The sequence below is a fragment of the Gymnodraco acuticeps genome, unplaced genomic scaffold (assembly GCF_902827175.1).
Source record: "Gymnodraco acuticeps unplaced genomic scaffold, fGymAcu1.1, whole genome shotgun sequence".
NCBI classification, from domain to species: Eukaryota; Metazoa; Chordata; class Actinopteri; order Perciformes; family Bathydraconidae; genus Gymnodraco; species Gymnodraco acuticeps.
The window spans coordinates 604,973-618,980 of NW_022990010.1; the positions used below are offsets into that span (position 1 = coordinate 604,973).

At 40.4% G+C, this 14,008-nt stretch overlaps 1 long non-coding RNA gene across 1 annotated transcript; it reads right to left on the reverse strand.

Annotated features, from left to right (window-relative positions):
* Nucleotides 1-12,668: 12,668 nt before the first annotated feature.
* On the reverse strand, nt 12,669-13,667 carry LOC117544255. Its single transcript, XR_004568661.1, has 3 exons — nt 13,643-13,667; nt 13,168-13,239; nt 12,669-13,063 (listed from the first exon to the last, which is right to left on the reverse strand). It is a non-coding gene; the product is annotated as an uncharacterized LOC117544255 (long non-coding RNA).
* Nucleotides 13,668-14,008: the final 341 nt, after the last annotated feature.

Below are 14,008 nucleotides of genomic sequence, written 5' to 3' on the forward strand. Positions count from 1 at the left end.
GTTCTGTAAGAGCCAGCATGCGGGACCGGCTTTACAAGGTTTCGGTGAGTAATATGAGTGCAATGTGTAACGTTAATGTCAGCTAGCTAACATTAGCTAACAAGGTACACTAACGTGTTTTGTTTTAGCAACTAGTTTTCTCCTTAAGAACTTCGTGGTCTCTGTGTATGCTGTGGATAACATTAGTGTTCACAAGAACAAGGTACACTCCCGTGTTTTGTTTTAGTTGCTCTTCAGATTGAAGCGGCCAGTTTTATATCGACTATACTGTATGTGTGATCTCCTTTTTCTCGTTGTGTCATTTGAGTTTATTTGCTGTGTGTCGATTCAAGGATTTTGGTTATCTAGTCACAGCTGTGTGTGACTCCCTCTGGTACACCGGTATGTGTTTTCCTAATGTAGAGAGCATTGATTAATTAATAAACTACACACTGAGTCTAGATCCTGACCAAATCCTTTTTTATTGTTGATCAAATGTTTTTCAAAAACGTATTCATACACATTTAGAAAAATACAATGTACAATCACAACCAATACAACACAAATTACAAAAAATACAGAAAAACAAACAATAACAACAGACAAGAGGACAAAACTATGGAAAAATAAACCCTCCCACCCCCAGATCCGGACCATCCTTGTATTATTGCTCATTCAATCTATTATAGCATGCTAACAAATGGTACTTACTTTATTTTTACAGATCTGCATGGGAGACGATGGCGCGATGCAGAGCGCTGTCTGTGATTGTGCACAGGAGATGTACAAATGCAGCCATGCTGCAGCATTGGCAATATTTGCCATGTGGCAGATCAGCTCCACAGATGTTGAGTGCCAGTGGAGGAAGCCTGGCACTTCCAAAGTAGTCCAGCCGGTGTCTCAACTTTACCATCAGCGAGAGGAGACATACAACCCACTGGCCAGAGACATCGCCAACTGTCAACTGGGGGGTTGTAAACGAGGCCGAAGGGGTGAAGGCTTTTGTGGAGGCCTATCAAGTGACAGTGTTCGAATCGAGTCTGGTCTCTTTGTGAGTGAGTCGGGTGTTCTGGGAGCATCACCCGATGGACTTGTGCAGCCATCTGCCCTGCTGGAGGTGAAGTGTCCACACAGCCAGAGGAACATGACCATCACGGAGGCAGTCCAGTTACCATCCTTCTGTCTCCGTGAGGAGGGTGGGTCATATATTCTCAAGGAGAATCACCCATACTGGCACCAGGTCCAAGGGCAGCTGCACATCACAGACCGGAGTCTCTGCTACTTTGTTGTGTGGACCACGAAGGAGGCGATCATCATCCCCATCCCCAAAGACCCTGCATGGCATGGAAATCTCCTCCTCCTGGAACAATTCTACACCCAGCATATGCTCCCTGTGTTGGCCAGTAGAGAGGAGGACATTTCAATAAACATACTCTTAACACCCTCGGACTCTGCGTTGTGTTTCGTATGTGTGATGGGGTGTTATGCAGAGGGGAGGAAAACAGGACACAGCAGATTGGGATTGTGGTGGAGATGCTGAGCAGTTATTTAATTGTTGCATGTAATTATTATTATACTGCGTGCTTCTTAGTTATTCCATCTTTTGCTGTAACATGGATCTGTATGTAACTCTATATTTACTTGTTATCTACCACACTTCCTTCTACATCATACACCATCATTATTCATGACGGTGTATATAGGATATATATATTTGTATACATATCTGTAAATTGTATAATTGTATTTAAACGTCTTTTTGATCTCTCAAACTGAGTAAGATTGACAATAAAGTTGACTTTGAAAAATATATATATTCTTTATAAAAATAGTTGACTGTTGTCAAATGAATCCAAATGAAACGTTGGACTGAACTACAACTACGCCTTTAAATCTCTACGGACTGTTTTTCAGTGGGATGGCAAGTTCCTATCTTTAAACATTTATTAGTTTTTTCTCAGAACAGATTTAATTTTCTGAAGTTAATTTAACTTTGCCGACCATGTAAGGTCATCATTAAAAGGTACAATCAATTTGTTTAGGGTTGACTAAAATAATGAAAAACATTCATTTGGATAATTTACTGACAGAATAAGAAACTCAATGATGCTTTACTCACCTGTTCCCTTTTTATAAAGTGAAACAGTTGAAACGATAGATTTTAGTAAACTTAAAAACAACCTTCTCCAAAAGCTATCAAGGAATATACCGAATACTTGTTTTAGAACTTTATTACATATTTTTATATAAATAGTTTGAATGATCCATAATTGACAGAAGCTTGTGTTTACACTGACCTGTTACTCATATATTAATGTCTTTGTAACTTCAGTAAACCACTACCTCACTAATTTCTTTCATTCATCACGGTTCAGTAAACTAAGTGATACATGAACCAGTTTAATCATTATAATAACGTAGGATTGCAACTCTTTGAAAATGTATGTGGCTCTTAAAAGAGCTGTTGTGTTTGGGTGTGCTGGTCTCAGGTCAGTCTAAGCCCTCTCTCCGCGGATGTGGCGGGCCAGCTGGATGTCCTTGGGCATGATGGGGACCCTCTTTGCTTGGTTCATCTTACTGGGGGGCAGCTACATGGATGTCGGTGCAGTCCACAATCATTGCGCAGTTGAAGGCAGAATGAATTTATTATTGACTCCGAATGAAGCACAACTTCATGTCATACAATACAATGACTTTATTTGTAATTGTGTAAAAAAATATGAGCATTGATTAGCAAGCAGGACCTGCAGGAACAGAGAATGGTGATGGAGCTGGGAAGAGAGAAGAATAAAGAAAACAGATCAACTTTATTATCGGATATTAAAAATTCAATTTCAAAACAAGTTGCCGCTCCTACAGTTTTCTAGTATGTAAAGATGATTTCACATGACCTATGCAAAATATCACACTCAATACATGTGTGTCTCTGGGGGGTGCATTGTGCCTTTGATGTATATAAATAATATATCATAACCAAATACTATTACGTACAGTGGAAATCAGGTTGCCAGAGCAGGTCAGTGTGCATGTTCCTCAACGTCTCAGCAGTTACAGGTGAGGTAAAGAAAATAAAAGAGAAAAAGGTCAGTAACAACACTTTAAAGTAACAACACTTTGAATAATTATCTCTTCTAACAATTTTCTCTCAATAAGCACACAACGACTGTCTTTCCAACAAACAGATTGTCATCACAATGAAACACGTCCAGAAGAATGTCATGCAAAGCTCCATGCCTGCCTTCGACTCTCCCTGAACTGCTTCCTTAGCACCCGGTGGAGGGCGCAGTAGGCTACTCTTCAAAAGTTTCACGAAATACTTACCATCATGTTTGGTTACTGTTTAACATTTTGGTTTACTTCATGTAATAAAATAATAACTTCATGGTAAGGCTACTAAAAATGACAAGGCTAAGTAATGTAATGCTAACTAACGTGCTCGCTACTCGTCGCTACTAGCTAGGTAGCTAACTTGACTATGTTCCATGCACAACATGTATATTACCTATGATATTACCTGATATGTCTGATCCAGCGACTCCTGGTCCTTTCATCAGACGGGAATCGATAGAAGGAGCAAGTGGTATGATCACTTTTATGACTACAACCTGGTACAAAGCACACAGGCATCTTGTAAAAGTGAATTTATTTTTAGCGATCTATAATTTATTGGAGGGAATAAATCAGTTATGAGATCTTCTTCTTCTTCGCTTTAATTACGCATTACACTTTCAAAAAGAATTTATATTGCAGCCCACTGACTTGATTTGAAATCAATATATTATCCAATTTCGGAACCCCCTGAACCCCCTGAGAAGGTTTGGACCTCGGTATTTACAAAATCCTAGATACAGCCCTGTACACAATCTACATAATAAAATATAGAATGAATTGAATGATGAATAAACAGTGAGGGGTATGCATATACACAGCAGCCTGTGAGCAGTATGAACAGTGTGTATGAATATGCTAAGATATATAAAGTATGAAAACGGTAAGCAGTGCAAGTATAGTATAAAATATATAGATATTAATTTAATGATGATAAATATCGTGGAACAATGATGAAAAATGGGAATGGATGTGGCGACGTAAAACTGACACAAAACAACAACAAACTTTTGCCGAGCCAATTGGAGAGTTTCATCACCAGCACGTGGTAAAAACCACCAATGAGCGCTCAGCTCGAGATACCAGCGAGTCGTTTCCCATCAAGCATTTCGCTTCCGCAGCCCGTGGAGAGGAACTGCGCCGCCTCGCCGCGCCTCGCTCTCAAGGCTGCGGGCGTCTTTGTCCCGCGAGATTTCAAAGTCTCATGTAGGCGGGCCTCCAGAGCAAGTCGGACAAAATGACTAACCATCATGCAATGCACGAGCAAGACGTTGATCGAAATGGAGAGGCGAAGTCACGCCCATCTACTTCCGGACCATGGGACCCCGGAAGCGAAACATTTACATTGAATTCAATGGAGAGAGAACACGTATCTTTTGATCCCGTTTGAATTGTGCCACGAACTACACATATGATGTTTGTCAATCTTAAACAATCATTTCCATGTCAAAAAAGTCACATTTTGTCGTAAAACTGCTGAAATATAAGACTATGAAAAATACGCTACTACAAAGACTACAAATCCGAAATCCCATTCTGGGTCGCGTAAGTGATGTCACAGGCATGCTCGGTGATTTATAATAAGGTGTGTCCACACAGCAGCTTTGACCAAATCTTGAAAATCCTGGAGCTGGGCGTGTCTGACAGTTTGGGGATTTCGCGACCAACAACCAATCACATGAATATCACATGAATATCCCGCCCCCGACATACAAAGCAAAAAAACCCGGTTCTTCTACACTATTGTCAAATAGGAAGGGCTATGATGAACATTTATTTTTTTAACATTTTGAACATTTATGAGATTAATGTTTATGGTGCTATTTTATGCTACATTCCATGCTGGCTAATGATACTGTCTATGCTTGCTAGCAACGAAGTAAACTAGCAACGAAGTAAACTGGATATAAAATCCCCAAACAAGCGAAAACCTACCAGTTTCACCCACTGCCTCTGCCACCTCCCTCCATGCCTGGTTCCTCCGGTTTGTATCCCGGTAAGTAAATAGGGACTGGTCATAAAGAACCGGGTGATTTGCTACCGCAATAACTAAGTTCTCCTCCATTTTTGTGGAATATAGAAATGAACTGCGGGTCTGGTTCTCCCAGCTTGCACGCGGTTTGATTGGCTAGCGCTTGAACTGTCAGATTTGCATAAACGGATCTGATTGGCTGTCGCTTCCAGCTCAGCCTCAAAAGTTGAACATTGTTCAACTTTGGAATCCTGAACTTCCTGGAAATCCTGGAAATCTTCGCCTCGCCCCCCCACAATGCAGTTCGGCGACAAGCGAGGGAAAGTGCTGTGTGCTGTGTGCTCTGTGCTGTGTGCTGTGTGTATGGGCCGACGGCCCGTCCACACAGCAGCTTTTGGCGATTTGTCCACCGCTTCCACCGCGTCTCCGCCCATTGACTTTGAATGGGGATGACGTCACTTTCCCTCGCTTGTCGCCGAACTGCATTGTGGGGGGGCGAGGCGAAGATTTCCAGGATTTCCAGGATGTTCAGGATTCCAAAGTTGAACATTGTTCAACTTTTGAGGCTGAGCTGGAAGCGACAGCCAATCAGATCCGTTTATGCAAATCTGACAGTTCAAGTGCTAGCCAATCAAACCGCGTGCAAGCTGGGAGAACGAGACCCGCAGTTCATTTCTACATTCCACAAAAATGGAGGAGAATTTAGTTATTGCGGTAGCAAATCACCCGGTTCTTTATGACCAGTCCCTATTTACTTACCGGGATACAAACCGGAGGAACCAGGCATGGAGGGAGGTGGCAGAGGCTGTGGGGGAAACTGGTAGGTTTTCGCTTGTTTGGGGATTTTATATCCAGTTTACTTCGTTGCTAGTTTACTTCGTTGCTAGCAAGCATAGACAGTATCATTAGCCAGCATGGAATGTAGCATAAAATAGCACCATAAACATTAATCTCATAAATGTTCAAAATGTTAAAAAAATAAATGTTCATCATAGCCCTTCCTATTTGACAATAGTGTAGAAGAACCGGGTTTTTTTGCTTTGTATGTCGGGGGCGGGATATTCATGTGATATTCATGTGATTGGTTGTTGGTCGCGAAATCCCCAAGCTGTCAGACACGCCCAGCTCCAGGATTTTCAAGATTTGGTCAAAGCTGCTGTGTGGACACACCGTAAGAATCAGTTGATTGTCACTATTAATGATCTGGACATGCAGAAGAGGCTAAAATTATCACAAAACATTGTCAACAATCATTTTCCAATGTTTAATTCAATTGTTCAAGTAAACACAATTATTTAAGAAACTATATAAATCAATATTGTATGTTGTTGTGTACATGTGTTTGTTTGTGTGTGTTTTTGTGTTTTGCGTGTGTCTGCGTTAATTTTCTCATGGTGAGGGCAGTGGCATCATGTTTTGGGTTCAATTAAGATTTCTTGAAGTGCCACATTTTTAAGCATTATCACGCTATTTTCTATCAAATGCCAAAACTATACGTCAGGTGGTCACTGGAAGTGTGAGGTAGATGGAGAGGATACAGTGGATGTTGGGGTAGTATTGAACATTTATCATATTCAATGTGTCTTTTGCCGTCAATACCAGGAGTGTTGGAGGTTGGTTCTTTACCTTCCATCTGTGAATCTCCTGGTCAATGGCTGAGGTAGGTCTTCTCTGTACCATGACACCATCATTTCTTGCTTGTCTTTTGTGAGTGGACAAAGCTGACAGAATTAGGTGTGTAGCAAGCATGGCTGGCTCAGAGTTTCCCACAAACCTGGTGTTCAGTTGGCTTGTCACATGGTCAATAAAAGGGTAGAACAGATTGAGTCTGTAGTGTTCTTCGATTGACTGTGAGGGTGTGTTCGCTCTGTTTTGCTGCCTATTGGTAACTCGCTTTTTTGATGGAACCACATCTATGGTGCTGGCCAGTTCTATTGACTGTGCATAAATATCACATAATCCTTCCTTAGACTAGAAATGACCTGAGCCACCTCTCTGGCCTTTTTGTATGCGGTCAAGGTCAATATTAGGTGTATATCTGTAACTCTTTAGTCAACGGCTGGATGTAGCCTAGAATTTTGTTAATTGTGACAGCCGTGACAATTGTGTCAAAGGACTCCATACTATGTTGTAGGTTGTTAGCCTTGTTTGAGTTTGATGATGTTCTTAATTCCAAATCTGTGAGTGCAGAGTGGGCTGATTTGAAGTAATCCAGGAAAGCACCCACCGTCTTCCCTCTGGAGCCCCAGCGTGTGTCCGACATGAGTGGTATACCTCCTGTTTTCCTTTTGACACTTGAGTGTTTCCATGCTTCCTTTTGGTTCTTCTTGTAACATGTGTTTTCAGACAGCAGATGCTGAGAAAAACTGCAATATTCTCAATGGTAGCCATGGTGTTCCTAATAAGGGGGATGTCAGAACATCCATGGACTACCACAAGATTGAGTGCATAGCTTCGACAATGTGTGAAAAGGGCCCGGGGTTGAAGCTCTTTCATGCGTTGCTGTACTCCACTCACATGCCCACTCATTGCGCTGGCGCCATCATAACCCTGTCCCCTGAGATAGTCAATCTCGAGACCCCACTTCTCCAACTGGGAGAGAATTGCTTCTGTAATTGAAGCAGCATCTTGTTTGGCAAGAAGACAGAAACCCAAGAACTCCTCACATATTTCGGCTACATTAACATGGTTAATGTAGCGAATGCAGATAGACAGCTGTTCTATCCCGCTCACATCCATTGATTCATCTGCAAGGACTGTGAAAAACCTGGCTTTTTGAATTTATTTTACTATGTCCTCCCGAATCTCAGATTCACAACATGCAATTAATTCATTCTGAATCCCTGGACAAATGTATTTGGCATTTTTTGCTGCTGTCTCAAGGTGATGTTTCAGTGTGGGATCAAATGCAGACTTCCAGGTGAGGAAATTATTAAAGTTGCCATCTTCACTTTCTCCTGTCCAGTTACCTGCTATGTGCTATGTTCCTCTTTGACAGATTAATGACAACATCAATAATGGAAAGTAGAGCTTTGCGATTCATTCCAACCTTCTCTGCATATGCATCACTCAGAACAGAATGAATGCTTTTCTGTTGCCCTTGGGCTACTGACAGAACATTTTCAGCCAGCTCCGAGGCATGTAGGGGTGCTGGACTACAACTGTGGTTAGAAATGATGCCCCGCTTTTCTCCAATGGCATTTTTCCAGTCTCGAAATCCGTCATTTATGAAGATTGTGTTTTTTTGTTTTTTACTAAATGACATACAAATTGAACAATAGGTGGAATCTTCTGAAACAGAATATCTTAGCCAAGGATATTTCTCCTCCCACTTCATGTTATAGCGTAATTGCTTTTCACCAAACTTTGTTTTGGGGTAATTATGTTCATGTTTGAACCACTTATTTTTGAGAAGGCAGTACTTTTCTTCATCAGTTAGTGCTTTATTTGTATACTTGGCTGGATCAAATTCATGTAGAATTGTCTCTCTTTGACCGTTATCATCTCTCTCTCATCTATTCCTGCCACCTCTCTTCCGGCCTGGTCTACTCTAGTATTGGTATTTGGTCTCTCTTGTCCCCTTGTGTCTCCTGTGCTATTTCCCTCAGTCTCCATTTCCATGTCTCTCTCCTTTCCATAACCTGCAGCCTCTCTTCCATTACTCTCTCTGTCCTCTACTCTTTCTCTTTGTTCAATCTCTCCCTCGTTGTTAAATGTTTGCTCCTCCTCACTTGTCGCTCCTGCCAATGAATTAAAAGCAATTCAGCAATTTAGTTCATTTCACTTGTTTGTTTGCATTATTTTTTTTAATTTAAATCTGTTTTGTTTGATTCTCAAAAGTATGTTATTATGACATCATAACTGCAATATATGTATGTTGTTTTAAAATGATGCCTATTGTATATAAATGAAGACTATTGTTATAGATAATATAGTTCGATAGATAGATGGGGTTATTAAGCCTACATTCTTCTGTGTGACTGTACCTGCAATTCCTCCCTGACTTCCATCACTTTCTCTCTCTCTTTCTCTCTGCCTGTCCTGTCTCTCTCTTACCAAAGCTGAGCTTCGACTGACGTAGTCTTTTCATTATATCTGAGTCAGTGTAAAAAGACAATACAATGTTATATCTTCAATGTTTTACTCAAATTGAAATGAAGAAAAGCATTACAACGTTTGTTAAAAGGTAATCCTTCTGACATTGGATGAATGTAATTAACTGTAGCTCTCTAGCTAGTTTATTCACGCAATTTAAACCAAAGTATAGCCTATAGCTGCAATAAAACTTGTTGTCGGACGTCCACTGACTAACGTAGAGCGTTCACACAGGATCTGCTGGTCATATGATGTCCTCTGAGGAACAGAAACACAAGAAGCCCGCTGGACTCAGATCTCTAGATACCACATCACTCCTTCGCTGCTCCGATACAAGTCCGGGCTGCGGTGGTTTGTTGATGGTTGATACATGTTGTCTTCTTCTGTTAGCTTTAATCGAGGCTGCGTAGTTATGCAGCGCCCCCATGGTCAGTAAATGGAAGTACTACAAAGAACCCCGTTTAGTGCAGTTATTTCACAAGTTTTGTTATATACACAGCTCGCAAAATGTTACCGAGGTCCGGACCTCGGTGACCTCAATGGTAGATACGGCCATGATTGTGTACATTACTTTTCACTTTACTGCTTTTTGCACTCCTGGTTAGAAGCTAAACTGCATTTCGTTGTCTCAGTACCTGTAATATGTGCAATAACAATAAAGTTGAATCTAATCTTGAGCAGGAACAAATGTATTTACTTAGTACATATCTGACATTAACGATTAAACACATGTGTGCATTCTTTATAAATGCAAACCGAGTCAAGCCGACTCCGGAGGTGGCGGTATGCACCTTAAAGTTGTTTGCAATCCGCCAAAAACCGAGAGAAGAAGAAGAAGACGAAGCCGACTCCGAGCTGTCCGACTTCAGGCGAGCTTTTTGAGACCTCCCCCGGCTGCGATCGGCTATTCTCGTCTACTTTCGAGGCGAGCCGCAACGCGTCTCAAACAAGCCTAAAGACGTGCTGCAGGCAGTAGAAATACATTGCTTTTAAAATCGTACTGTGCAACACGAAAAAAAGGGGCAAATCGTGTTGGTGAACACGAATCAATAGATTAAAAATCGTGTTGGTGAACACGAAATGCCGTGAGACTGGGTTGTGCGTATGCCACTAATGTATGAAAAGCTTCCAGATAAGGTTTTTATCTTATCCAATTATCTGAGCAACTCCTGGTTCTTTGTGCTCTGTTATACTCTTTGGATGTGGCAGCCTAAGGATAAGGAGGGCTGATGGTAATTCCTGCTCACGCATAGTTTCTCGTCAATGTTATGCACATGAAATATCATTGTCCTCATATCCGCAAATAAAAATCGGATTCTAAAATGTGCGTTTAACTTGAAATCTTTCAACCATTTTACTTCATAATTATTGTTTGTAAGGTAACATTTTACTGTTCACTTGTTTTGCATCCCTGATTAAATACTGTATGGTAGCAATACAATGTATGTGTGTATGTATCAGCTTATACGTTGGCCTGCCTGTAATTAAAGGACTAAACAAACTTTCTTCAGGGGCTCCAAGGCTAGAAGGCGTTTACTTTTTATTATTATTAATGGTTACCAGCATCGTCAAGGAGGCCCCCTTGACTGACGTCAGCAAGACCATATAAAGCTTTAACTATGATGACTTATTGTTGCGTCATCGTCTTCAAATAAAGATAATGTTTGTTTAAATGTTTTCTCCAGGTTTGTATTAGTTACCACAGCACCAGAGGTGTTCAAACACCAGGCTGTGTTCAGCATGTAATGACCCAGGGAGGGTTTCTTCTTCCTTTGTTGAAGTAATCATTTTCTGTTGACCATTCCCACCCAAGCTTTTGTTGAGCATATGCTCTCCTTAAAGAAAAACGTTTCTATTTCATATAAAGGGTGCAATGCAATGTTTTTCACAAAAAATGAAAAATATCCTAAAAGGCATGAATAGAAAATTAAAGAAGAACAGGATGAAGCAGGAATCTTGTGTTATTTCATCAGCTTCTGTTTTCTCAGGCTGCTCTTGTGGGCTCAGTGTGGTCATGTGGTAGCTCCCCAAAAATTGAGAGATCGAGCTTGCAGGGTCGAGACAGGAAGCCTCTGGTCGCTTCCTCAAAACGCTGCCCTGTCGCTCTCTCTATGTTCTGACATTTCAAAGAGATAATGATATTGTGTTTTTTTTTTATCTCTGTTTAACTTTCAGAAGGTGTTGTCTTTTGTACGTTTGTGGTTTGTATACAGTCTATTCTATCTTAATGTTTAGAGCCATTTTTAAAAATAAACCCTCAGCTTCCTACGGTGGCCGGCAGGTGCAAACGCGGAACAACGGCCCAAAACGCATACATAAGCAGGAAACACCTGCAAATAATGACATGAAAAACAAACAAACCCTGAAAACAAAATACAACAGAAAAACGCTGCATTTACAGAAATGTTGCAAACTAAATACAACACACAAACCCCGAAAACAAACGCAACAAAAAAACGCTGCAAATAGCAAAATGATATGCAAAGTCCAAAGCACGTACAAATCCCAAAACACATACAAAAAAAAACATTCCGGAAGTGCTCCAGGCCTCTAGGGGGCGCGCTACGTGGAACAGATTGATGTCTGACCAGACATAGAGAGAAACGACAAGAGTGATGGAAATCGAGAGTAAAGGAAACTTCATTTAAGTGGAGAAAGATATAAAAAGGTACGTTTTGTTTTAATACATAGAGCGTTCATATTTATATAGCTAGCGTTAGCGTGCCTAACTACTACACCAGCTGAGGAGAGGAGAGCTTCACGTGAAGAGAAGATAAAGTGAGGGAAGAACATTTTTAAAAGAGATGACAAATCAAGTGCAGGCAAATAACACGGGCCATAGTGAGTACCGCGGAAAAAGGACATTTGAATTCTTAGCAGTTTGTTTATATGTATATATTTGTGTATAGATGTTGCAACTATACAGAGCTTTAGCAATTACCTGTAACTATGGTCATGCTAATAAAGCTATTGAATTGAGAGAGATGTGACAACATGTGAAGAGGGACAAAGTAATGACAGGAGAGTAGTGTGCATTAGACATGCTCAAGAACAAATATAGAGACATTCAAGGAGAGAGGGAACACAGATTCAACGGTAAACATGATGTATCTTTCTATTTATTTAGCTAACCACTATTTAGACTATGTGTTTTTGATTAACTTGATTAAATGGATTTACTACATCAATGTATGTCTTTTCAGGCCGCCATGTTTTGTCCTTTCTGTGGCCAGCATCTGGGGACAGTTCAAGTGTTCTGTGGCTCCTGTGGCAAACATGTACCGTTTTTGGCAGAAGTTGAACACAACAGTAAGTTCACTTTTTTTATTGTATCTGTTTCAAATGCAAGAAATAAGGATTCAACACACTACTCTGTTTAGAATACAAATTGGCAGATGCATACACTAGTTATCAGCATGAAGGACACATTTTTTCATTGTCTGTTTATGTGAAATATGTAGAAGCCATCATTAAATTGTAGACCAATGCATGATTAAATACACAAAACAGCTTATATTATACATTCATAATTGTGTATTAGTTATATCTTTATAGAGAACATTATATATTTAGAATCAGATTTTGAGACAGTGAGCGGCTGGGAAAGTCACACCGCCATGGGGCACAAACAGTTGCTGACGTGATGTTTTCTTCATTCTCAGGCATTCCATAAGGAGGGTCAGGAACTCACGCTTGGGACCACCATTGTCCCCTCCATCCTCAGTGTGTCCCTCATCATCAGTGAACTTAACTGACATCTCATGAGAGGGATCGAATGAGGCACCTTTGAAGCCGCGGATTGCTCCATCGCACACACTGGCTCTATTAATATTGAACCTGCTGCAAGATGTATTTGTTATTTTTGCAGAGAGTTCTGCAACAATGTGTGCCGCAGTCAGGTATTCTGTGCTGGGAAAGACAAAGTGATGTATTGTAATATTAAATGATGAAGCTAGTAATAAGATTTACAGAATAGAATAGAAAAATTAAGGGGTAATAGTAACAATTAATACCTTTGCTCCATTGTGTCTTCTGGCTCAGACTGGCTATCAATAATGATAAGTGCATACACAGTTGTGTAGTTGCTGCAGTGAGAAGACAGTTGAATAATTACTTTCAAATACCTAATATATGCATGACAGTCATATTTACAAAAGGATGTTGATCCTCTTCCTGTTTTTTCAATACATTGGGTTCTAAACTGACAACAGCACTTTTGTCATACTCCTGCACAATCCTTGTAAACATTTGAAATGGATGCAACAAAAAATATCTGATCTTTGAAAAATATTTTGTGGGTGGTTTTTTGTATTGTCTTCACTAAGATGTCAGATGTTGTGGGTGTCATTTGGAAATGTATAAAAGTATAATTGTTCTGCTTCCTGGCAATGTTACCCACTGTGATTGGAGGCTATACAAACAAACAAATGTAAAATAAAGATACACAGCAAACAACTGTGTCACGATGCAACTGTCAACCTCGTTTACCTATAGAAGTGGTTCTGACCCGGGGCAGATTGGACCTCTTCCTGGAATGGGGTTGGTGCTCCATCCTATTTTTACCCAGGAAATAAGTGCACACAAAGGTATTTATTGATTTCATGTTCACAAATTCAAACCTACATGGTATAATTACATTTGTAATTAATCTTACCCGATCAGACGCTGGTTGTGGGTGCCTGAGAGGTCTGATAAAGGTTAACAACAAATATATTCAAACTACTGTACTGTTAAAACATTCTGCTTCTTGTGGCACAAAATAATATGTTGACAATGTTTTATTTTACCCTGCAAACTGTTGTCCATTCGTGGAGTGCTCACTTTTGGAACATTTTGAATGTCCCACACCTGCAT